At 47.1% G+C, this 25,224-nt stretch overlaps 1 long non-coding RNA gene across 1 annotated transcript in view; it reads right to left on the bottom strand.

The window, feature by feature from the left end:
• Positions 1–24,942, bottom strand: part of LOC138283372 (uncharacterized) — a 100,060-nt gene extending 75,118 nt beyond the window's left edge. The window contains exon 1 of the long non-coding RNA XR_011201220.1: positions 24,892–24,942. This is a non-coding gene — a long non-coding RNA (uncharacterized lncRNA). The remainder of the gene's footprint in view (positions 1–24,891) is intronic.
• Between the last annotated feature and the right edge of the window lie 282 nt (positions 24,943–25,224).

Below are 25,224 nucleotides of genomic sequence, written 5' to 3'. Positions count from 1 at the left end.
CATGCAGATAATGGCTTGTTGTGGAAAATGAAGCAATGTTGGAGAAGAGTATTAATGGAGGCAATATTTTCCAAAACATAAGGCTTTGACGCTTATTTGTGATTGGGAAAGCTCCAGGAGGTTAACTAGCATATTCTTTAAACGGTGGGTGGTGGTGGTAGAGAGGCCTGGCTTCAAGAAAATTAAGTTTATCCTGGTGATGTAATGAATTTGTTACATTCATATTCCTAGCATAGAGGGGCATTTCTTTCCCCTTAAAGGCTCACCAGCTACTTGTGCTTCCTGGTGCAGAATTCACATCAGCAACAGCTTAACTTTCAGTTGTACACCAAAGGCACACAGACAAAATCCTCTGCATGAACGCAGCCAAGAAGGGGATTCTGCTGCTGGCCCAGAACCTTGGAAAGCCTGGTGGTCCTACCAAAGCCGAGTAATCTGCGGGCTCGTTTCCATTCTGCTTTTATCAGTTCCTGAGTCAAATCAAATCGAATCAGCTCCTGAGTCATCTTGGTGTCGAAGGGCGTCAAAAGGCATCAACATCTACCTCCCCATACTTTGGAAACTGCCCCTGCTCCTCTGTCTGGCAGTTGGAGTTCGCAGGAGGCTTGCTGCAGTATCCTTTGTCGACTGTAGTACCACCTACACAGGGCTGCCAAAGATACTACTAGGTAAGTGGCAAAGACCATCCAATAAAGTGGCTAGGCTGCACCCTAACCTCTGAAGGCATTAACATATCTGACCTGCCCTCCCTCGCACGAGGTGGGATGAAGGGGAACCCCAGCGGTGTGCCTTGGGTGAAGGGAGGAAAAATGTCAAATGACTCCGCAGAACCCTCTACTTAATGAAGAAGGTAAACTTAGAAATGTTGAAGCATGAATGGGAACTTGGCCCCAGGTTGGTTGGGGGGGGGGGTGATGGATGAAATGGACTAGAAGAAAGCACTGGAATACACCCATATGGTCTCTAGTGGTTCCGGCTTCAAGTACATTTAATTTAATTACACTCACAGTGCTTATTTAACTCCTGAACCGGCTTAATAAGATACATAAACTACACTAGTGTGTCCCAGATGCACTTTCACTGCATGGTATGGTTTTGCCCCATCATTAGCAGATATTGGAAGACTGTCTCGAAGGGACTGGAAAATATATTACAGCACACTGAACTATAGCGCTGGCACACTGCCTATTGGGGCCCTTAACTCGTCTCAAACCAAACTTTGTGGGGAACACATACCCAGACCTGACACTGTAGTTGGCAAGGACAGCCACTGCTGTGTTTTGGCGCTATTCATCGGCGTCGCCGCTGAGCAGCTAGCTCGGGAAGGTGAATACCTGAGCTATGAGTGAAAGCCTTGTACTACATGGGGAGGAAAACGCAGGTCTTGGTAGACGCACCATTGATGGTTTGTGGGATGAGGTGTAGTCAGCATTTTAAATTACGGGCACCTTCACAGGATGTGAATACCCAGAGTGTAGCTCTCCTTGACACTAACCCAGATGGGGCTAATTTGAAGATGTTTATATAACATAATATTGCCAGTTATGTGGGTTTGTGTGTAGCTGAACTTCAGGGTCCGACTCTGCGTAGATTGGTCACCACAGCGCCTGGGAACTCATATCCATTCCACAACCCACCTTAGCCACATAGGACTTTAAACCACTGTTTTGTTTGCCATTTAGTTTAATCTGTGTTCTTTGTGTTTTTGTCAGCTCGATAGGCACATATGACGCCCATAGCTGTCTTGTCTTGAAGCAACTGTTAATGTCATGTCACGTGTTGAATTGTAATACATTTACTACACATTTACTGTATTCAACCTGCTTAGACGAGATCTCTGCTCTCTATTCAAATCCAATAGAACTGGTTTAAAAAACATAGAGAAACATATACAGCCTACCTTAATTCCCTTTAAATACTCCCTGTAGACTCGAGATCAAGGTCAAAGTGTGCAAAGCATGTTGGGAGCCTGGGACCAGGAAATCTACAGAAAAACACCCCACCTACTATGGGCCATCTATCTCTAGGCATGCATTCAACTGCACAGTTGACCAATCAAAGAAAGGTGAATACCTGAAACAGAAGCAGGCAAGAGAAGGGCTGCTAGCACTTAATCATGCACAGGGCCAGAACATGACCTTATGCAGTTAAGAGAACACATGAAAACACAACTATTCAAACTTCCCTTGGTCTGATTGAAAGGAGATCACAATTGAAGAATAGTTATTATGGGTGCCTGCACCCAGTTGACTGGCTGCAACATGCACGGTCCTGCCTTGCCTGAGGGTCATATTATACCCCTTAGCACTTAGAAGTAACTGAAAGGCTACATGCAATGCTATATGTTATACAAACCTGAATGTCCTTTTCTTAAAATATCACATTTCATTGCACTCTTTTACTTCTTCTCTGCGTTACACTGGGTTACAAAATGTTCACAGCGGAGTATTTTTTTAGTATAGTTTATTACCATTGCCTTCATGCAAGGAGAGGAAAGATTTTAATCCTCTGGAATTGTAAAATAATCTAGTGATGTCTTATATTGTACATCGAAATGTTAAAAACAATGCAGCTTCAACAAACAACACAAGCTTTTGATGAATTAAATTCTTACACTACCAGCCCTATCACCAGAAGAAAGGATTGAAGGGAGAAGGCTCTGAATCTGACATCCAATGTCAGCCTTTGTACCTGTTGCATAGCTTGTGTCATGAGGCGAAGCAGTGATGGTCGGGCCAGTGAATGCAGCAACGGGCTGTGACTGTGTGTTGTCTCCCATGGTCAGAAGGAATCAGATGGGGACTTTGTGGGGGTGTAACAATGTTAGTCTGTAGAAGAGGAACTATTTAAACCTGGCCGATTCACAGCGAGACATACATCATTTGCGACTGCTGTGCCTGAAAGGGATATCCCTCCACCTCGGCATCTCTGTGGCATGAAGAGAGATGAGAAAGTTACACCTAGTTCATAGTTCCAAGCCTTAGCCAGAAGGCTCTTTCAAGGGCACTAGCCACTGACGGTAGAGCTGTAACTGAGGTGTTACAGATATGGCAGTCTGAAATCTATGACAGTAGTAGCTATCCATTGGGTTTGCATAAACCAACAAGCAGCTGTGGCTTTAGAAAGATGAGCGATCCCTCAGGAGATACTGTAACAGGCTTTAGCATCACACAACCTTTCTATTTCACAAATTATGAAGTACGTAAAGTTCAGGCCTCACACTGCTGTGTTCAGGTTACACTGATCTTGGCATGTGCCAGCTTTTCTCTGAAATAGCTATCTGGCAGGTTACACATTCATCGCAGATGTTAGTTTTCAGACAGCAGAGCTACATCTCAGGTTTGATAAACTTTATAGGTTCAGGCCTCGGCAGATGAACAGTCTCTCAAGTGAAACAAGAGATTACAGAGCCCAAGTTCCCCACACTGCCATCATCTTACAACCTATCCTCAAAGTCATCCAGTTGTCCACACTGCTCCACCAGACAACATAGCAACCTCCTCCCATCCAGCTCACTCCTGAGTTCGTTCCCATGTGAAACACCAAGCGCCACTGTTCCCCCATGGTCCCTTGCACCATAGACCTGAGCCGACCATCATATCTCAATAACTCCCACAGTCACACTTAATTCAGCAACCGGCACTCCCAGGGCCCAGCAGAAGTATGTCTCTCTAATCCGACACTCCAATCAAAATGCTATTTAGTTCCTCCCTATCACCACCACCCACCTAAAACAGAAATCACCACAGTTACCACCTCCAGCAGAGTGGCAAAAGGTAAAGAGAAGCGAACTAGAACCGCAGCCTCAGAAAAAGTAAGGCCTCATGGTCTCAGGGTGGTAATTCAATTTTTGAACAACCTCCAAACGCAGGGGACTCATTTCTCAAAGGGAGAGGAATGACATAAAGATACACATCTCAAGCAAACCATGGTGAAGCAGTGGGTTTCTATGGAAGAGGGTTCAACATCTAAAAAAAGAGCATGGCAGAGGTTATTCTATCTTGTAGCCTTGTTGAATTTTCGAAAGTGAAATCACACCGCTTTTCAGTGACATCTATTATATAAAAAAAAGTTCATTTGCCGTTAAAAAATGGCACCTCGGTAAGATAAACAGTGATTTCTGGGTAGTTGTTGCATAGCAATGAAGTACCTTGCTTTGACTCTGGCAGTCTGAGGAGGCGGATGCCTTTCACGGGGGTTGATAAGTGCCTTACTGGTAAGACTTGAGTGTGGTTGATAAACCCTTGGCAGAGTTTGTTTTCTCCACTGACTTTCTCGTACAGTGAGAACATGGCGCCTGAAGTGAGCATTTGTATTAGACTAAAGTTCTACAGCAGAGCATGATGGGAATGAAAGAGAGCGCACACAAGCTGCTCCCCACGTAGAACTTGCAGGCGAGCAACCGGGCGAGCAACTTAGAAAGGGAAGACCGAGACCTAAGATTTGTAACGGGTAAAAACTTAGAACGGCTGTTCAGGGTTTCCTTCCCGGTGCCTAGTGCCCTGCTAAACATGGCACCTCTGAGATGGTTTGTGTCGGTTCACAGATGAAGATAAATCAAATTTTGCAGAGAATAAAAGGTACCCTTTTTGTCTTGGTCAGCTCGGAAATCAATATTTGGCAGGCAGCAGCCAGTATAGCAGGTTTGAAGAGCAATGGTCCACATTTAGGTTCAAGGAATAATTGTGACACGCTCAAATTGCTCTCTTCAAAGAACACACATTGATTTGGGATTATTTTTGCTGTCTCATCCATGTTTGCCACTCTTATTCAGTAATTCTCTCATAGTATTAGAGCAGTCCCGGGCACTAACATCTAGCTGCCCAGGCCTTTCACTCAAAGTCTGTATTCTTCTAGACCAGTGGTTCCCAACACTTTGATTTCTGTGGACCCCCACTTTGTTATTACTGGAGCCTGGGGACCCCCACTAAATCTTTTTTGGAATCCAGGGACCCCCCCACTGAGTCTTTACTGAAAGCTGGGTACCTTATCTGTTAATATTATTTAATTTTCTAAGCAGTCGCGGACCCCCTGAGGTCCCCGGACCACAGGTTGTGAACCACTGTTCTAGACCCAACCATCTCACTATAGGGATGAAGGTTCTTGTCTGACAAGAAAATCTGTAGCCTCCAGTCACCATTCACGTTTTCATCCAATGATCTCAACACTTAGGCCCTCATTCCAACCCTGGCGGTCTCTGACCGCCAGGGCGGAGGGCAGCGGAAGCACCGCCAACAGGCTGGCGGTGCTTCCTGGGCTATTCTGACCGCGGCGGTAAAGCCGTTGGTCAGAAAAGGGGAACCGGCGGTTTCCCGCCGGTTTTCCCCTGGCCCAGGGAATCCTCCATGGCGGCGCTACTTGCAGCGCCGCCATGGGGATTCCGATCCCCTTCCCGCCAGCCTGTTTCTGGCGGTTTTCACCGCCAGAACCAGGATGGCGGGAACGGGTGTCGTGGGGCCCCTGGGGGCCCCTGCACTGCCCATGCCACTGGCATGGGCAGTGCAGGGGCCCCCTAACAGGGCCCCACAAAGATTTTCACTGTCTGCTTAGCAGACAGTGAAAATCGCGACGGGTGCCACTGCACCTGTCGCACCCCTGCAACTCCGCCGGCTCCATTCGGAGCCGGCGGAGTTGTTGTAGGGGCTTTCCCGCTGGGCCGGCGGGCGCTCTTTTAGAGGGCGCCCGCCGGCCCAGCGGGAAAGTTGGAATGGCCGCCGCGTCTTTTGACCGCGGGGCGGTCATTCGGCGGCGACCGCATGGCGGGCGGAATGACTGCCTTAGTGCACTCGAGTCACTCCTAGCTTTTCTGACTTTTACCTGCAGAACTCAGGACTTCTCTAGTCCTTGATGTCTATGCCCAGTTTTCTGGTGCCCTCAGAAATGGATCCCAGAAGGCACCTCTCTGTCCTGTTAAAGGACCACGGATGACCATTATATCAGACTGAGAAGCATGGAGTGCTCACCCATGGGTAGGAAAACAGATGGCAGTGATACCAAAGAACCTGTATCGAGAAATGGGAAATAATTAGTGAAATGAGTGAAAATAGTTCTAAGCTACCATAAGGGCAAGTCACTGAGATCGGGCAGGGGGAACCTAAAAGGATAGCTTCACTGAATCAGAAGTGCAAATGAGTCAATCAAATGGCAGGGGAGGGGTGCAAAGCAGAGAGGAAAAAGAATCAAATGAACTCTTCTAAAAGAGGAAGGAATGTGAGACAGGAACTGGAGCAAGGTCAGTGAAAAGTTTCAGTACCTAAACAATCAGGGCAGGAAAGCAGAAGCAGATTAGGTCCACAGGAGCATTCTTAGCTGGTCATCTCGCATACTTAGGTTGTTGCTTAGACACCGCCCTTCTGTGGCTGTGCCTTTTTGTATGCCTTTCTCTGATTGGTAATTGGTTTAGGGTGTGCAATTTGTGTGTGTGTTGGAGGGCGGGGCCCCACCAAAGTGAGGTGCACTATAAAAACAGAGTTTGTCCGGCAGTGGCTTCCAACTCCCTGCATGGTGTTGTTGTATCCTGGACTCCTTTGCTGTGTGGCTACTCCCGCATGGGCCACCGTCTCCATTGCGCTCGTACTATGATGCAGCAGTCTCCAGAAGCCACTTCTTCCCTCACAACCAGGCTTATGAATGTGTGCTTTTGTGCTGCCTAAAATGAGGCGGAGGAACAATAGTAGGGTAAGCACAACAGTACTCAGTTCTAAAAGTTTGCACTTTCCCATCAAGGCCTTCAGCCTTCCCTCTGGGAGCAATCTATATTAAGCATTAACCAATATAGGGCTGAGGAGTTGTTGCACTTTGTATGGGCCTATGTATTTAGGTTTGAGCTTTGAGAGTTCCTCTACCAACTTTAGATTGGTAGTTGACAACCAAAGAGATTGCCCAGGGACAAACACAGGTGCATTTCTCAGATGGGGGTCACAGAACTGATTGGCTTCCTCTATCAGACTGTTGAAACAAGGAAGTTATTTCTTATATCTATCTTTGAGCGATTGTATTATACCACTGGTATTTGTGACAGGAGAGAGCAAAGACAATGACAAAGGGATCATACATCAATGGCATGCATAAGCTAAAGAAGGGACATCTCTCAATGAGAAGTATTATTATAAACAAAGTTAGCCAGTATTAAAATAACAACCCAATCCTGGTCCTACTGGGTACAAAAAAACAATAGAAACATTGTGCAATGCTCTGATTGATTATTTCCAATTGTACATCACTCTGGAGATAATACGCAGATGAATTGCATAACTGGATTTCCAACAGACTGTGGATCTCTCTCCAGAATGTAGAGAGCTATTGGGTTCCTTGATTGGACACAATTTTGTCTGGTAATCAATGTGCATAGAACATGTGTTGGACAAGAGACTAAGAAAGGTTCTTGGCAGTAGGAAGAACCATAAAAGGTTCAACATGGGCCATTCTCGAGTGCATAGCTACCGAAGTCCTGATGGTGGTGTATGTCTTGCAAAGGAAAGTCTGTGATAAAACCCACTGAACAAGTAACATGGATAAGGTGCTTTTGAATGATGCTACCTTCTCTGTAGGAAGCTGGCTTTGTATATACTATGTCAAAATGAGATATAGTGTGCACAGAGTCCAGGGGTTCCCCAGAGGCTTAAGAGAGGCTAAAGTGGATAATACTAATGCTCTCTTTTGTGGTAGTGTGGTTGAGCAGTTAAGCTAATCAGAGGGTACTGCAAAGCATTTGCTGTACATACACAGACAATAGAAGAAGCACACACTCAATGAATTAACCAATGGTTTTTATATAGCAAAAATATTGTTTGTTGATTTATTTCTAGAACCACACGATTCAAGTTGCAGGTAAGTAGATACATTAATAAGTATTTCACATATGTATCAATACCACTTTGATTGGAATTGGTAAGTTGTACAGTTTTTGAATTAATGGCAATAATCTGTTTTAAAAGTTGACAGTGCAATTTTCAGAACAGTTCCTGGAGGGAAGAAAAGTTAGTACGTTTTTCAGGTAAGTACAACACTTACAGTTCCAGTCTCGGGGGGTTAGGAAGTACACTGGTTGGGGTTCAAGTTAACCCCAAACACCCGCCACCAGCAACACGGGGCCAGCTTGGTGCAGAGGTCAAAGTTGAGGCAAGTTTAACATGGGCTGCTATGGAGACAGGGGGCACATGATTTCAGATCTGTTGGCAGGTAAGTAACCGTGTCTTCGGAGGGCAGACCTGTGGGCTTTAGAGGAGCACTGGGGGGCCACAAGTAGGCTCCAAACTCACACCCTCAGCGGTGCAGGGGCTGCCGGGTGCAGGGTGCAAACAGAGCGTTGGACTCCCCATGCTTTTGTTTGAGGTGACCCAGGGGTCACTTAGATGCTGCAGCCTGGGTCCAGGGGGTCGATTCAGAAAAAACACAGGCTGGACCAGTAGGAGGTCCGCCTGCTGAATGTTGCTGCACTGGAGGTCGGGTTCTCCAAGGCCTGGGGGCTGCAAGTGCAGTGTACCTTTAGGTGTTGGATATCTTCATTCGTAGCTTTCGCGGTCAGGGGGGTCCTCTGTATTTACACTGCGTCGTCGTGGGGGGCAGGAGAGGTCAACCCATGGTAGGCACTTGCTCAGAATCACCTGGGGATCCTCTCTAGCTGGTCAGACCACCTGGACATGGGCTGTGGGTGTCGGGTGCAGAGTGGTCAGGACACTCGGATCCCGGGAGGCTCTGGAGTCCTTGACTGTAGTTTCTTCTTGGACAGAGCCGCTATCCATGGGAGTTCTTGTTCCTGGGTGATGCAGGGCAGTTCTCTTGAGCTTGGCAGAGGCAGCTGGTCCTGCTGGATGCGTTGCTTTCTTTTGCAGGTTCTTTGAAGCAGGAGATAGGGCGGTAGGGCTGGGGCCAAGTCAGTTTTTGTCTTCCTTCTCTGCTGGGATTTCAGCTTAGCAGTTCTTCTTTCTTCCTTCTTCTTGTGAGGTCGCCAGGAATTTGACAACTTCAGTTCAGGGGAGCCCTTAAATCCTGGATTTAGGGGCATTAAAGGGGTCAGAGGGCAGTAGCCAATGGCTACTGACCCTAAGGGTGGCTACACCCTTTTGTGTCCACTCCCTTTGGGGAGGCTTTGTTTCTGGCCACCAAGAGCACAAAGGCCCACACCCCATGTGGCCAGAACTTGTCTCTTAGTAGCAGGCTGGCACAGACCAGTCAGTCCTGCTCTAAAGGATTGGGTAAAATACAGGGGGCATCTCTAAGATGCTCTCTGGGTGCACTGTTCAATAAACCCAACACTGACATTAGCATGGGTTTATTGTGCTGAGAAGTTTGATACCAAACTTCCCAGTATTCAGTGGACACATTATGGAGCTGTGGAGTTCGTAAATTACAAACTCCCAGATCATATACTCAATATGGCTACACTGCACCTACAATGTCTAAGAATGGACTTAGACTTTGTAGTGGCCCATTGCTCATGCAGCTATGCCCTCACCTGTGGAATAGAGCACCTTTCCGTAGGGCTGTAAGGCCTGCTAGAGGGGTGACTTACCTATCCCACAGGCAGTGGTTTGTGGGCATGGCACCCTGAGAGGGGTGCCATGTCAACTTTGCCTTTTTGTCCCCACCAACACACACAAGCAGAAAAATACATTGTGCATGTTCTTGGTGAAGGGTCCCCCGGGGTGACATAATACATGCTACAGCCGTTGGGGACATTCCATGGCCGCAGGGCCTTTGGTACATAGAGTACCTTTTACAAGGGACTTAACTGTGTGCCAGGGGTGTGCCCAATTGTGGAAAGAAAGGTAAAGATTTTGGGAAAGAACACTGGTGCTGGGGCCTGGTTAGCAGGGTCCCAGCACACTCTCAATCAAAGTTGGCATCAACATCACACAAAAAGTGGGGGGGTAACCATGCCAACAAGGGCACTTTCTTACACTACCCCTTAAGGGAGCCGAGACCAATACTGTAGCACTATTGCCACCGGGCTGACTGGTGAGAACGTCATTATATGATGTTTCCGGCGGTCAGCCTGGTGGGAACATCATAATACGGTGGGGCGAGAGGCAGCAGGGTTGACGGCCACCTCATCCCCACAAGTTTGGCTGTTGGCTCGTCTGACCACCAAACTCGTAATGAGCCCCTAAGAATCTTATGGTCTGTAAGAAAGGTGATAAGATGTAGTGCAGCCCTCAGGTAATACCCCCAATCCATAAATTCCTATTTTCAGGAGTTCTTTCTCAAAGATTTTTTTGGATGTGTTTATGTTTTGTGACAGAAAAGTTATGGATGTAGACTGTGTATTCAGGTGTCTTTGTGAGAGGACTGCTTAAACTGCGGTACTTGAGGCATCAATTCCCATTGGATAGGCTTCATCAGGATCTGGATGCTTTAGGATGTGGGCTGTACTAAAGTGTTCCTTCAGATCTGAAAGGCATGTTGACAATATGAGGTCCAGAGATAAATAAGGTTGCTTCTTTTGAAGGAGCTGAGCTACTGAAAGGATCATATGTGAATAACTGGCTATGAATCATCATAATCATGAAACACATCATTTAATAAATGTTGGAAGGAGGGAGGGGCACTACCGATCTCAAAGGGCATGATCAGGTACTGGTAATGTCTACAACGAGAGTGCACCGCTGTCTTTTACTCACTCCTGGTGCTGTTCAGTATAGGCTGTAGGCCTCCTATAAATCAAGATTTCTGTCTCTTGTCTTCCTGCTTAACCAAATCAAATAAGAACTGCATTAATGGCAATGGATATTGCTTTTTGACAGTGACTTAACTCAGCTGACATTAATCGGTAGAAGGTGTTAACTACGTCACATTCTTTTTGGGTACGAGAGGATAGGAGCGCCTGCTGGGGATGTGGAATGTTGAATAAACACCATGTCCACACTGTGCTGTATATATTTTGGCATGGTCAGAGTTTTCTTTTCTGCCAGAGCGTGTGTTCTCCTGGAAAAGCACCTGAAACAAGATCCATTTTACAGTCATATTCCCTTTGGGGGGGCAATATATCTGCTCCAATGGCAATGTGAAAGGTATTTATGTGTGAGGAATACTCAGAGGGAATATCACATAGGATAGAAATAATTTAATAAAGTGTATAGCAACTGTTGGACAGCAGTAGATCAATAATATAGGTAATGTCCATGGCAGTATACTTTTTGGAAGGCAAGTGTCATTTGCCACCAACCAATGGAGGATTGTTTGTGTTCAACCATAGCATTCCTATATCACTCGCTCGAAAGAGTGGAGCATCTGTAAAAGTATTTGCTCCTTATGGTGGTCTGCACAGGTCAAGGAGTTCTTGGGTCCAGCGAGATATTTGCCTGAGCATTAAGGCAGATTATCAACTAATAGGATGGCTTCAGGTTTTAGTATGTTTCAGGATATGGTGTTGGCCCACAAATTTGGTATTGATAATCACCAGTAACCCAACATTCCACTATATATTTAACCTATATACCGGATAATTCTCTGCGGTAAGGAATAGCATAAATGCATGAAAGTGAGAAAAAGATGGTCTTTCGAACAATATTAAAAGTAAAGGGGAAAGAAATAAATCACCTACTAGGACCTCCAGTTTTACTGGCAGGCTGGGTCATTACCCAAATGAATTCTCTATCTAGGAAAATTACATGCATTGTGACCACCCTTCACGCAGCAGAAACAGAAGTCATTGTTTCTTAAGTGACCCTTTTTTGAGGAGGGAGTGGGCCTCTCATTCTTCCCAAATCCATTGGTTCCACCTCGGGTAGTAATGACCTTCTCCCATCTCCTCTGATTTCCACCTTCTAGAAGAAATGAAAATACTTCCTTTACCCATTCTTGTCCCCTAGCCTCTGTTATCATTGCAACACTGAGGTAGTCTTCAGGGGTAGATAACAGTTGACTCACAACAAGGCTTAAAGTTTTGATGTAGCTGAGAATTGTATATGCTCCTGGTTTGGGATTCATATGTTCCTGGTGGTTGGATTAATGAGCATACATTCATTCAGAGTCCTAACTTCTATTAAGAACAGGTCGTAATCACCCAACAGAGGATGCTGTTTGTAAAGGGATGGGGTACCCCTGATAGTGCATTACCCCCTGAATTCATGAGAAAGCAGGCTTCTGGTGGTAACCCTTCATTCGGATTCATGAAACTGATAGGAAACTGCACTACAAAATTGGAAAATTCTCAATATTTTCCATATAATCTCATGGACAGAAGAATTAGAGGCAGCTGTGTGCCTACTACTAAATTCCCCTAGGCCTAGTGGATCCCCACAACAATGAAAATTCCCACAAGACAATTTTAAGGTGAATACCAATGAAGTTTTGTATCTCCAGGAGATGTACTTTGGTTGCTTTCATAAATTCAGCACACAGAATGAATGCCAAGCATTAAGTCAGGGACAAGATGGCCCACATGTTGCCTTCTCTGAAGTGGGCCCTTTGCCCTCGGCTACTGTATACTCAGTAGCTCCATTAACTAGACAATAAGGCACGACTCTGAGAGCTAGCTCTTTATCAACTAGAAAAATCACCTTTAACTTGGCAGCTATTTGGGTGACTTGATTTGCTGAGCACTTATGCAGATTCTAAGATGCCTGAGCTTGCACTCACTCAGCTGACCCTCCTTGCACTACCGGTTACTGAGAAAGTACAGAAAGGGCAGACATATCACAGGAAGCTTGATACATTACACAATTCTTTCTTGCATCTTTGTCCCTTTGACTCTGGTTTACAAACAGGGACAACAGGAAACATATTTGAGACACAGAAGTTCTAGAAATTAGCAAAGGACATTTGAACATTTCCCTGTAGGATAACATGATCCCTAGGCATCCATGTTTTATGTAATATAGAGCCATTTTAAAAAGGATACTTAAGTAATTTTATTATGACTCACCTCACAAGAGGAAATGCACTGAGGAAATTGACAAAATGATGGGTGGATACTTGAATTAATCTCAGCCACTGGTAATTACTCAGAACATCATCTCATTCCATTATTCTTTTGCCCACCATGCCATCTAAGACAAGAACCAACTATATGAAAATCAGTCTTGATCCGATCCGCCAGGCAGGTCTCGTCTGATCAGGAACACAAGCAACACAGATGAGTTTCAGCCTATTTCTGCCTCTTTATTAGGGGGTAGCTTGAATCCTAGGGCACGGTGAGCACGGGATCCGTGTTTGGGCATACCTGTTACACTTACAGTACCACACTGAATAGAAAAAAATAGTGATGGGTGGAATGCTTGCCTTAATCTCAGTCATTGGTGATTACTTGATCCGCATCCCAGTCCATTGTTCTTTTGCCTGCCAGCCATATGTAAATCAGTTATGGTCCTGCTCCATTGCAAACACTCCAGCCTGAACTGCCAGACTCAGGAGCTCCAGAATTTTGACAAGGACATCTGAACATTTATTTCCTCATAGGATAACTTCAGCCCTAGGGGTCCATGTTTGATGTAATGCAGACCTACACTTGTGTGTTGTAAGCACCCTTAGGTGATTTTGTTGACTTATTTAGACCTCTTGAAAACATATTGGTCCTACAGATGATCCATATCATTAAGTGCACTGGAACCAAAACGTTGATGCCCTCAAATGGTATATTCTTGTATCAGCGAAATTAGCTTTCAGCATGAGTTACTTTGCATCTAAACAAAGAACATACTTGTATCTGACAAACAATGGTATAAATTTTGTTACCGATCCTTGTTTGAACCTATTGCACTTATTCTTCATCTCTCCCGCCCTGGGATACCATTCTTTTAACAATTTGTGTGATTCCTGTGGCCTTCCTATGACCTTTATTTAAATATTATGTATTGTTGTACTTGTCAATAAAACAAGTGCTTTTATACTAGCTGCATCTTTGTGTTTACATCTGCACTTGTCCTTATTCCTCAAAACTCAAGAATCAAGCCATGTGTGTTCCTTTGAAGATCTTTGTCCAGAGCTAACTTTGTTGAATAATGACGTTTAGCAAAAATAATACCCTTTAGGGATAACTTTTGTTGATACATGTATTGCACCCCGATCTCTTTTGGGGGTTATCTTGCTGTCCGATAATTGTGTAACTAAAAATGGCTAACTTGCACTCTACCAGGCCAGTGACTATCACTCAGGCTGCACTATAACAGTGCTACACTACACACAGTCTGCTGTCAGACACAGAGACATGTTGTACTAGACAATGCTGTGCAGATGCCCGCTGCCTCGCCTCTGTACCAGGTAACACTTAACTGTCTGTTCTCTGAAACAGATACATTGCATACATATACAATAATATGGTACACTATAATATACTTACTACATAATTCTGTGACTGACAGACAGTTACTATCATATAATAAGACCCGACTATACATTCCCATTCCCATTCTGTGTCTAACATACAGGCACTAGACAATATTGTGCTGCACTATGGTGTGCGCTACATTGCCCGGCCTGTGACTGATGTCCTGTGTGTACACACACGCACAATTATACCACACTCTCAGGGTGTAGCGCATGCCTCTGCAGCCCCTGCGGTGCAGGGGGTCCCACAGACCTTCAGGGGTCGTAAAATCCATTCTACCGAGGGCCGCTTAATACCTGTGAGATGTGGGCGATTCAGGGGCCGCTCTTCACATTCTGCATGGACGCCCCGTCTTTTTACGTTACTCCACTGCATACTATGCTACACAATGCATGTTCTGTGACTGACAGACACTATACAATATTATGCTACACTACAGTGTGCTACACAATTTTCCAAACTGTGACTAAGGTGTGTGTACACACACAAACTACTGTACAGTATTACGCTAAGCAACTGACACACACGTCAGAGTGGCGTATCGTAACTGGAAGGGCCCCCCTGCACAGAACATGGACCCCCCCCCCTTCCCCATCTTCCCTCCCCCCCACTCACTCAGGCCAGATGCTGTTCTGGGGTGGGGGTGGGGGCAGGAGATTGGGGCGCACCGCGGGGGGCTGCGGGGGTCTTTGTTACGCCCCTGACACGTCACTGTACAGAGGAAGAACCTTCGCAGAGGTTAACTGGTCATGTTTGTATTTCTGCTTTTGGTTGTTAAACTGGTTCTACTGAGGTGCCATCTTTGCCCAGACAGGATTACTATGAGTAATAAAAATGACAAAATAATGAAGTAATACTATCAAAAAATTTGCTGCATTTTGCTGCGTAATGTGCCCGTTCTTGCCGCATAATATTGAGCCCCCATGTTTCCAGGATCCCTGACTACAGTAGACAGAGCCTGCATTAACACGCACACACTGCAGTGTTCACTGCACTACTTAGCGATGTGCGGCACACTGCATCGCCTCTGTCACAGACGCATGCACGCACTCCAGGCACTGTGCACCATTCCAGGCCTTTCCTGTTTCCACACCTCCTGACAACGCGCGAGATCCTAACAGGCTTTTAGCGTCTGGGGGAAGGTAGAGGGTGTGAAGGTGTCGTGAGAGAGGCCTAAAATGCAGGCTCTTGATATGCACGTCGTGGCCGTGTGCTGTACGCAGTAAAACGCTGCCGACCCATTGTGTGTGGTAAAAGTGTGTGACTGTAATGCGTGGAGCTGGCTACAAAGAAAAGGAGCTCTTAAACCCAAAGCTCGCAGTGATTAGTGCAAAGGAGAGGGACACAAAATCAACCCTGGGGGGGAAGGGGGTGCTCATAGATGCATTGGGAGGGCTCATGAGATCGACTTTTACACGCCTTCTATGGTGAAATGTAGGATGGGGGCGGGCAGAATTTATCTTATTGCCTTTGGAATACAGTGTGTGGCTGGAATGGAATAAATATATTTTAAATTGTGTAAAATACACGGGGTTGAGGTAAAAGAGACCACTGGTCAGGATTGTAGGCCTTTGACTGGCCTGAGGGCAATGGGTGTAGGTGTCAAGCAGCTTTGGTTAATGCATAGGTGCTGTGGCACTGGGGCGAGAGAGCAAATGCTATCCACTTTTGGCTGTCTACTACTCTCCATCCTAGGGACATAAGGCCCAAGGCTCCCTTCTTGTCTTAGAGTGCATGCCACCCTTGCAATCCCACTGTCTGGGTGTAGAGCAGAGGTGGCTCCTCCACTAGGGCGGAGGAGTGTTACCCTCCCCCCCCCCCAAGCAGCAGCAGCTGCAAAACCTTTAAAAGAAAAGGATAATAAACTCTGTTTATTATCCTTTTCTTTGAAAGGGGCGGGCCACGGTGGGTGAAGAGCAGCGAGGGGGAGTGCTCAGAGCGCATGTATGTTTGGCCAGCCATCTCAGGCCGGCCAAACATACATGCGCAGTAGGTTCTCCCAAGCCTGGCAACACAGTTGCCGGGCTTGAGAGAGCCTGCACAGGCTCCCAGTCTGCCTGGGAGAGCCCTGGCTGGGCGCTTCCAACCAATCCTGATACTGCTTTGAGCAGCGCCAGGATTGGCCACAGGGCAGGCTGGGAGCTTGCGACAGACAGAGGAGTGGTACGCGGTGGACGAGGTAAGTGTTTTTATTTTTATTTTATTTTCAAATTTAATTTTTATTTACACCCCCCACCGCCGTGCGCCGCCTGCCCCTTCTTGTTATCGAGAGCTGCGACTGGTGTAGAAGTAAAGAAAGCCATCTTTTGAGATCGAACCTTCTAGCTGTCTAGTTGTAGGAGACATATTGTGGGCTTACCAAGGACATACAGGGGCTTGGAGCCCGCCTATTGTTTATTATTGATTTACTTTCCTATCACACTTATTTCCTTGTTTCTTATTCTTGTCCCAGGTTGTCAAACATGTGTCTGTCTCTTTCCTCGGAGAGGATGTGGTATGCTCAGGGGTAGTAAGCGCTATATAAATACGATTACAATACAATACAATACAATGCAATAACATCCTCATCTGCAGACTTCAGAACTGGGGAACCAGGTTCGAGTCTTGGCAGTGGCTCAATATCCGGCGATTCTGGGCAAATCACTTAACCTCCCCATCACAAAAAAAACAATGTTTCCTTGTGTAATGTAACAGGTGTGCATGGAAAGTGCTCCAGTACCTTCGAGTCTAGTTCATGCTATATAAAACTGCAACAACAAAAAATAGCCTCTTTACCATCTCCATCTCTTTTGATTGTCTGGCTTCTATGGTTCTACTAATAGCTTTTCAAGCACTACTTGTTTCTTTTTGGTTAAGCATTCCGTGACAATGCATGTGTTTTCCAGCTCTCTCACTTGTGTACATCTCTCTCCTACACTGTGTTGGTCACTGTCTTCCGTGTACTTCTCCTCGCTCCGTCCATGTTGCACTTGTTGTTGTGTCCCCTTTCCCCGACTGCTTTCTCACCTATGTGCTTCACTCCTGCCTGCTCCATGTTGCTGTCTCGCCTGTTGCTTTTCCTCTCCAGCCTGCCATCTGTGTTGCTTTACTTCACCTGAGCCCACTTTTTCAAAGACCCGTTGTTTCTCTTTCTCACCCGACTTCTGTGCTGCTTGCTTACGTCCCCTCCCTCTCCGTATTGCTTTCCCCGACCCAAGCCCTCCTTCTCTGTCACCCGTTGCTTCTCTCTCTCCTCTTGTTAGATGCGCAAGCGCTCTGGACTATGTTGTAATCTCTCTGTGGGCTTCTTACCACGCCCATCACTTTCATTAGTTCGTGGGCTTGCCTTTTAAAAATCGATTGATTCCATTTGTGAAAGACATGCATACGTCATACCTTTTCAGGTGTTTAGCCCTCCTCGAGAGCACGGGAAACTACTGAAAACATACAAGGCTCCATGTTTTCAACTGGTTTCTGGACCAATTTATCTTTTCATTTCCTGCGCAGCGCGATCTCGCTGAGCAGAAGTCGAGGGCTTTGCATGACATCGACCCTGTTACATGGATTATTGCACTTTTGCTGGTTACATGGATAATTGCACTTTTGCTGATAAGTTTCACTGCAAGCGAACTTCTGTTTCCTTTTCTGTGTCTCCTTCACGCTCATGGTGACCATCAACTTGCGTATGTGAAACTATTTTACTTTTCAATGTCATTATTAGTTTATGTGGCAAGAAAAGTCCGGTTAGGAGTTTACAACGCTAATAGCTCTTAGAACCCAGAGACCACCAGCAGGCACCACCCTGACACCGGCTATACGCAGACCGACAAACTTTATTTGTTGGAAGAAGTTTTATTACAAATTTTTGTCATGATATTTTATCACACATATCTAAACCATAAATCACTTAAAAATAATCTTCAGTCATATTTACAAAATATAAATCACATTCCTAAGATATCATCTATAACCATAAATAATTTTTCTTGCGACAGGATCCCTTCCTGTCCTGAACCACCATTGGACCACACAAGTGAACCGTACTTCACCTGTATCCTTGGCGGGGGCGGCTGGCCTGACTTCACCGTTCCTTGCCCACACACTCAGGGTTCCGCCCCCCCTCCAAACACCAATCTGCCATGGGGTGTAACGGGGCGGCCAGGAGCGGGAGCCCCATGGCCCCCCACAGCGATCTCGGCTCCCTACCCCTTAATCAGGTGTGTACATCCGCAGGTTGGCTCAGAACTTCAGGATCCTATCTCTGGTGTTATCCCAGGGCCCCAGCCTTGGGGACCCCTCTGTTGCTTCTGGTTACTTTAATACCTCACTTTCCACCACAAAGGCGACCAGGGGCCCAAAGGTCCTTCGCCCTCCCCACCCACAAACAGGCTGCAAGATAAAAATCTCATGTCGGACACAAATTGGTCAGTACCTGCATCTGACAAGTGCACCATATCTTTGTGAAACATGCCAGGGCCCTTCAAAAGTTTATGTGGAATGTTCCATAATCGCCCCGGGCCCGGGCATAATCGGGTCATCTCTGCATTGAGTCTACGCACCGAGACATTGATTGTTCGTGACTTTATTCCTGGGCCCCACTTGCGGCGAGGAACCATGTGGGACCAAGCAACGGCCGCATTCGGGTATTGTCTTGCCAGCTTTGTGATTTCCAGAAATATTGTTTCTCTGCGCGCTTTGCGGCCCATGCGCACCAAATCATTGCCTCCCAGGTGAATAATGATGAGATCCAGGAACTGGAGTCCCTCGAATCTTCTAGCCAATGCGACAAGCTGTTGAAGCTGTGCGATTCCCATTCTGCCAACCCCGCACCATTGGAAAGCCACGTCTTTGCTTGCTGCCAGATTCGGCTCACGGAGCTGTTGCACCCGGTAGGCCGCCCGTCGAACAAATGAATGCCCCAAGACCCACACCACGTGTGGCGCCATTAAACTGTAATGAAAGGTCAATTGAATGAGTAGACAACACTTAACAACCATTGCAGAGGGAAGTACTTTTCAGACCAATTTAGGCCTGATGTAACGCTTATAAGAATGAGATGACCAGCGACCAATGGACGTCACATTGACTACTGGCAGCCCTGCGCCAGCTGCTAACGTAGCTGCACCAATCCGGAATGAATGTGGAGAGTATCCCAGCGGGTAAACCCCTACTGCTGTAAGCAAAACTTTGAAGACCTCTGAGAATTGGTAGCGAGATAGACATTCAAAGTTAACATGAATAAAAAATGCGGTAGACCCCGCAGGAGGGTGGAACAACAGGTACTCTTTTACTAGCCTCACAGGGCAAAGGGGGGACCCGGTAGCCGCGCTGAGTGTAATGCGGGCCCCTCTCTTAAGCTGGTCAGTCTTGGACTTCCGCAGCAGTATCGTTAAAAACTCTGAACTGGGCAGCACATGTTCCCCGATGCGAAATGCGCCATAAAAGGCTACCGTGAACGCTGCCGCAAATAAATCTGACTCAAATTGGGAGGAACACACCGCGGGAAGACTGTCCAATAGTTTCCCCAATAATGATGCTGTTATTGGGTGCCTTGTGTCTGATCTAGAACTGTCCCCTCTAGCCCACCCAGCTACCGCTCGCTTAATGATAAAGGTGTTTAACTGAGACTCAGAGTTCCTGAGTCTTGCGATAAAATGGATTGCGGGCAGGTAAGCTTTTGCGCAAGAAACTGTCCTACCCCTGTCCCTTAAATGCTGTAAAAAGGTACATATAGCTGATTCGGTAAACCAGGCAGAAATTTGTTGCGACTTCAAGAACCGCATGTACTGCTGAAAAGCTCTCTCGTACGCCCCCTTTCTACGTGCTGCCAGGCATGTTGCTACTAAGGCTGGGAGGGCAGGACACCAATCTTCCACAGAGATGCTGGGAACTCCGTTGTCTTCTCCGCAGCCTGGGGGTGAAACCTCAGAAAGTCCTGCATCAATGAGCGAGATAGTGCATCAGTGGCATTATTATACACCCCCGGTACATGCTTAGCCCGAAAGGTAATATTGAATTTTAAGCAGGTTAAAATCAGGTGCTTTAGGAGGCAGAATACCAAATGGCATGTAGCCCTTTGTCTATTGATTGCCTCCACTGCAGCCATGTTATCGGACCAGAAGATTACTGACCTGTCCTTAAATTGACCAACCCAAATGGTGACTGCAACAATGATAGGGAACAACTCCAAAAAGGCTATATTCTTTGTTACGCCTTTGTTTACCCAGAGCTTTAGCCAATTTGCCCTGCACCATAAGGGGTCCAATATTGCGCCAAAACCCATGCTACCTGCTGCGTCCGTGAATAACCCCAAAGTGGGGCTTGAGACTGCCGGGTGAGGCCAAATTACTGCCCCGTTAAAATCCTGCAGAAAAACCTCCCACATCCTTAAGTCATCCCTGACTTCAAGAGACAGCCGGGTGTGATGATGCTTCTCGGTCAGGCCGGCCATTGATCTAGTGATGGACCTGGAAAATGGGCGAGCCATAGGTATAATTCTTAGAGCAAAATTCATCTGTCCCACCAAAACCTGCAACTGGTGTAGGGTGACTTTGTTCTGAGATAACACAGCTCTAATGGACTCCTTGAATACCCGTAGCTTCTCCTTAGGCAGGAGACACTCCCCAGCCACAGAATCAATCTCAATCCCTAGAAAAGTAATGCAGGTGGAGGGCCCTACAGTCTTGTCAGGAGCCAAAGGGACCCCAAAGTCCTTAAACATAGAGGTTAGGGCCTGGAGGGCCCACAAGCACGTACCCGACCGAGGGGGGCCCAGTACCAAAAAATCATCCAAATAATGTATCACATCTAGGTGCCCTGTGCGGTTTGAAAAGATCCATTGCAGGAAGGTTCTAAACTGTTCAAAGTAGCTGCAAGACACACTGCAACCCATGGGCATACATTTATCACAGAAGGTATTTCCCTTGAAATTGGAAACCTAATAAATGGTAATCCTCAGGGTGAACTGGGAGAAGTCTGAAGGCTGATTCAATGTCTGTTTTTGCTAATAAAGCACCATGGCCTAAAGCCCTCAACTTTTCTAGTGCCTGGTCAACGATCGCATAGTGGACTGAGCAAAGCTGGGGATCGATAGCCTCATTCACAGATGCCCCCCAGGGATCAGACAGATTATGAATTAACCTGAACTGTCCAGGCTCCTTTTTGGAAACAACCCCAAGCGGGGAACAAACAAAATCGTCTAAAGGTGGGAAAGGGAACGTGCCTTCCAATCTACCCAAGGTACGTTCTTTCAATAGCTTTTTTGCCACCACTCCCGGGTTCCTTAAAGCGGATACTAAATTCCTGCAATGGTCAATTGGAGGTACGCTGGTGGCAGGGATCCTAAAACCAGAAAAAAATCTGCTCGCTAGCAGTTCGGATGACACTTTTGCTGGATAAGCCCCTAACCATGGGAGCAGTGCGTCAATTTTTATGGGTGATGGCAAAGGTGACTTAATTACTGGGCTTACTCCCATCTCTGACTTTCTCTTTGGATTTTTTAATGCACTTAAACTTAGGGTGAGAGGGATGCCCACAAAAGGAACAGTTGTGTCTGAATTTGCACAACCCAGTGGGGCGCGAGCTTATCTTCCTATTGAATGCCCAGCATGACCCTTTCTTATCGCTGGAATATTGTGAACGAAAGGGCTGTTTCCCACACATTCACGCATTCTAACCAGACGTTTACTTCCATTTGATCCCACCCAATGGATGGGTCTTCTACCTTAGTCCACCGGAAATCCCTGTTGTACTCCAACTAGGAGGTACCCCCGTACATGTGGTATGCCTTCAATATTTTGTTCGCATAACAAATCATGGAAATACCCAAATCAGGTTTCTTCTCAAGCATAACAAACATAAATACATTAAAACCGAACAACCAATTAGTGATGTTCTCCTCCACCCTCGGTTTCTTGTCCCCAGATGAAGTTGCTTTGACCTCCTTATCTTTGTTTTCTACTTCCCTCCTTTTAGCCCAGATAAGAGAACAAATATCCACAAATTCCCCCTTCCAAAGTTTTTCTTTTACCTCAGCACTCAGACCGCCTGATCCCCCAGCCGCCGCGAAACAAGAAGGCCGAGCCTTCCTGGGGGGGCACTTAAGCAGCCCCCCACTGGCGTGCGGCTGCTGGAACAGGATCAGCAGCCGACACAGCCGCGACGTTCCTATTCCTTTGGACTTCCGCCCTCACACCTCGTGAGGCGGAAGTAGTGGCCAGTCCTACACGCAACTAGTGCGAACGGGGTTTGGGCCACGGCGGTCCCGTATCCTAAGGGGCCACGCCCCCCCATTTTTGAGGGGGTGCTCTTCCCAACGCGAGCAAACGCGTGACCCAATGCAATGCAAATGCTTGAAGAGATCCTCCTTCAAAACCCGCCTGGAAAACAACGCCAACGACTGCAAAGACTCTTCAACATGGTAAAGGAGCTCTCCAACCCCAGCGCCACTGTCAACGACATCCCTCCCTCCCAAGAACTGTGCGACGCCCTAGCCACCGCTTTCCACTGAAAGATCGCTGACATCCATGACAGCTGCAACACCCCTACTACCTCTAACACGCCAGTCTCCCCCTCCACGAACTCCACCCGCACCAACCGCCTGACCTCCTGGACCAGCATCAACTACGAAGAGACTCGCAAGACCATGTATTCCATCCTCTCCGGATCACCGTCAGACCCGTGCCCACACCACATATACAACAAAGCAGACACAGCCATCACACCACACCTATGGAAGGTCATCAACATCTCCTTCGAAACAGCAAGATTCCCGGAGAGCTGGAAACACGCCAAAATCAACGCTCTACTCAAAAAACCAAAGGCGGACCCCAAAGACCTTAAGAACTTCCGGCCCATCTCCCTGCTCCCAATCCCGGCGAAGGTCATTGAGAAAATCGTCAACACACAACTTACCCGATACCTCGAAGACAATAACATCCTCGACCCCTCCCAATCCGGATTCAGACAGAACCACAGCACCGAGACCGCTCTCTTCGCCGTCACAGATGACATTAGAAGCCAACTCGACAAAGAAGAAACATCAGCCCTCATCCTCCTAGACCTGTCAGCCGCCTTCGACACAGTCTGCCACCACACTCTGAAAATCTGCCTCCACAAAGTAGGGATCCAAGAAAAAGCCCTCGACTGGACCACATCCTTCCTCTCCGGCAGAACCCAGAGAGTCCGCCTCCCCCTTTCCCATCCGAAGCCACCAACATCATCTGCGGCGTACCCCAGGGCTCAGCCCGACGCTGTTCAACATCTACATGGCCCCCCTCGCACAAGTGGCCCACCAACACAACCTCAGCATCATCTCCTACGCCGACGACACCCAACTCATCCTCTCCCTCAACAAGGACCCACACACCGCCAAAACCAACCTCCACGAAGGCATGAAGGCCGCCGCCGACTGGATGAGAGGCAGCCGGCTGAAACTGAACTCGGACAAAACGGAGGTCCTCATCCTTGGGCCCACCCCCTCCGCCTGGGACGACTCGTGGTGGCCAGCCTCGCTGGGAACCCCACCAACACCAACTGACCACGCACGCAACCTTGGCTTCATCCTCGACTCATCCCTCTCCATGTCAAAGCAGGTCAATGCCTTCTCCTCCTCCTGCTACAACACCCTCTGCATGCTTCGCAGGATCTACAAATGGATCCCGACTGAAACAAGAAAAACAGTAACAAAGGCCCTCGTCAGCAGCAGGCTCGACTATGGAAACATACTCTACGCAGGCATCCCATCCAAACACCTGCAACGCCTCCAACACATCCATAACGCCTCCGCACGACTCATCCTCAACATTTACCGCCACAGCCACATCACCCCCCACCTGAGAGACCTGCCCTGGATCCCCGTCGACAAGATCACCTTCAAACTCCTCACCCACGCACACAAAGCACTCCACAACACCAGACCAGCCTACCTTAACAACGGACTCAGCTTCTACACCCCCAACCGACAACTCCGCTCTTCCAACCTCACTCTCGCCTCCGTCCCCCGCATCCGACTCAAGTCCTCCGGCGGCAGATCTTTTTCCTACCTCGCCGCCAAGACCTGGAATACCCTCCCGTCTGACCTCAGACAGATCCAGGTCCTGCTCATCTTCAGAAGACACCTCAAGACCTGGCTCTTCGAGCAGTAGCAGCACCCCCCCCTCCATGTTCCCCACCGCCTTGAGACCCTCACGGGTATGTAGTGTGCTTTATAAATGTATTGATTGATTGATTGATTGATTGATTACTTCCCACCATTCACACCCTCATGTTGCCCTACACAGGTCCTCCGTCTTGCTCCCCCTTACCCGCGACTCAAAAAACGCTTTTGTGCATTTGTTCTTTTTATTTTGTGACTCAAGTTGGATCTGCAAATAAAAAGAAAATAAAGTGGGTGCATCATTTTGTAGGCATGTGCATGCTGTGGAGCATGACTAAAAAACATTTGTAAAGCCAGCAGTCTCAAAAGTGAGACCTATTGGCTTCGCCAGGGCTTGTGTAGTTTTACGATCATCGCAAATGTTAAGGAAAACAATGTATTGAACACAGAAATATTTATTTTGTAAGATATCTGGTAAAATAATGTTAATCTGTAAATTATTTCTATGCAGTGAAACACATTAAACTGTTCTTGCATGCGGCAGTACCTGTTCTTATGTAGAGGGCTCAGATAGTCTTAGGATGCTCGTGGTAAAACTGCAACAAAAAAAAACCATGAAAAGAAATTAATAATAATAAAGAAAGAATTAAAAACCCCTTCCAGCTAGATGGCGACCGCAGTGCAGAACTCGTTGGCTGTAATGGAAAGGACAGTGACAAAGCAAGGGAAGCAAGGGCGACGTTCCGGTCCTGGCAGTGAACGTCAGTACAGTACCGGTTTGTGCAAGGCATATTGCCATTTCTCATATTGTGTGGTAGCAGCGCCCTCTACTGGCTTCACTGGGTGTGGCAGCGGCACGAAAAGCCTGCGTGTCCAGTGA

This window comes from Pleurodeles waltl, chromosome 3_1 (genome assembly GCF_031143425.1).
Source record: "Pleurodeles waltl isolate 20211129_DDA chromosome 3_1, aPleWal1.hap1.20221129, whole genome shotgun sequence".
NCBI lineage: Eukaryota > Metazoa > Chordata > Amphibia > Caudata > Salamandridae > Pleurodeles > Pleurodeles waltl.
Note: the sequence above shows the minus strand (reverse complement) of the source record. Positions and strands in the feature narration are given on the sequence as shown.